The following is a 2,101-nucleotide window of genomic DNA, read 5'->3' as shown; positions in this document are numbered from 1 at the left end:
CCCCCCGACCTTGCGACCCAGAACTCGCACCCGCCCAGCCCTCTCAGGCCGTCCGACCCGCCGCCCCCGCCACCGAATCCAGCCCGGACCTGGATTGGCCGGCTCGAACTGCGCAGGTGCAGCTTGCTCGCGTCGCGGAGGCGTCCAGACTCGGTGCACGCGTCGGCCGCGAGTAGCGAACGCGGCTGTGATGCGCATGCGCGGTGGTCGGGCCCGCGCCCGGGCGCAGCTGGTGGGGCTCCTGGCCCGGTGCGGGGAAAACGCAGCTGGCGAGGCTGGGTGTGAGGGCTGGGGCCCGCCGGACGGGGGGATCCCGGGAGGATGCGGGCGTAGTTAAGAGATAAGGTGCTCGGGATTTCTTTTTTTGCTCTCTTTTTCTGTTTCTTCTGTCCTCCCTATCCTTTCATTCGCCACTTATTGAGCACCTAGTGTGCCAAGCACTGTTGTAGATGCTGGGGACGCAACTGTGAACGTGCAAAAATCCCCACCCGTGGAGCTGACATTCTATTATGGCAGAAATTTAATAGGAAGAAAAAAGGTACTAATATACTTGGAATTGATACGCGTTATAAAGAAAAGCAAAACAGAGTATAAACATCATTCTTTCAGTTCTTAGTTCTTTGTTACACCCTCTGGTTCCTATTCAACCTATGACTGAAAATACTTCATAAACTTCTATCTCTAGTCCTAACCCACATTCATGCCTCACCTCTTTAGAAATTGCGTTATAAGATGCAGAGCTTCAATGTAACTTGTCTCACCAAAGTAACCAATGACAAAAAGCATTAAATAAGCTGGTAATTTTTATATTGAGGAAATGTAAAAATGCAAATGTTATATTCACAAAGCTATTTAAACATTGTACATAGTAATAAAATGTTGAATATAAACAATATGGCTAAAAATAGAAGTCATAACTACATCTGTTTGAAACTATACAACATAAAAATAATCGTGATGATGAAGCAACCTGTAGAAATATTTCTTTTGTTTTGAGGAGGCACAGAGCTGTTACAATTACACTAAGATTGCAAAATTGGAAAACTGTTCCTATGTATAAAAAAGTAAAAGGAGGGGCTTCCCTGGTGGCGCAGTGGTTGAGAGTCCGCCTGCCGATGCAGGGGACACGGGTTCGTGCCCTGGTCCGGGAAGATCCCACATGCCGCGGAGCGGCTGGGCCTGTGAGCCATGGCTGCTGGGCCTGTGCGTCCGGAGCCTGTGCTCCGCAATGGGAGAGGCCACAACAGTGAGAGGCCCGCGTACCGCACACACACACAGAAAAAGTAAAAGGAACACAGTCCACAAAAACTAGATGGTTTTGGGTTTTAGTGTTGAAATTATTACTGATACCTTACCTCTTGCTTTCTGAAACCGTGCAAACATTAATCAAGTTAAGACATATCAGGGCTTCCCTGGTGGCGCAGTGGTTGAGAGTCTGCCTGCCGATGCAGGGGACACGGGTTCGTGCCCCGGTCCGGAAGATCCCACATGCCACGGAGCGGCTAGGCCCGTGAGCCGTGAGCCATGGTCGCTGAGCCTGCGCGTCTGGAGCCTGTGCTCCGCAACGGGAGAGGCCACAACAGTGAGAGGCCCGCGTACCGCAAAAAAAAAAAAAAGACATATCAGTAAACGTCCAGGTTTTTGCAGCCTTTTCCACATAAGAAGATAGGTGATAACATTTTTCGTTTTCAACCATTACCTTTTAAGCTCCTTCTGTTGACAGAACCCTCTACAAAGCTTGTATCAAACTCTACTGACTTGCATAAAAAACACATTTATCATTTTCAAGTCGATAATCAGCAAGCAAATGTCTGCCTAGCATATCTAAATTTAATGTAATAATCTAAGTACATAATCTTGAGTATTAGAGATAGAATATGGAATCCGAGACAGAAGGAACCATTTATTTTTCCCTCACTGTCACAATGAAGATACATTTATTTTTTTCATGGGTTAGTACTGGAGCAAATTTAAGTCTGTACTTTAAGGTTTGTAAGAGATGTGAGGTCAAAGTTCTCTCTTTTTTCTTATGTGGCTATGGATGTCTAATGGCTCCAGTGTTATTTGTTGAAAATGCTGTTCTTCCTCCATTAAATTGCTT

The sequence above is a fragment of the Mesoplodon densirostris genome, chromosome 19 (genome assembly GCF_025265405.1).
Source record: "Mesoplodon densirostris isolate mMesDen1 chromosome 19, mMesDen1 primary haplotype, whole genome shotgun sequence".
NCBI lineage: Eukaryota > Metazoa > Chordata > Mammalia > Artiodactyla > Ziphiidae > Mesoplodon > Mesoplodon densirostris.
Note: the sequence above shows the minus strand (reverse complement) of the source record.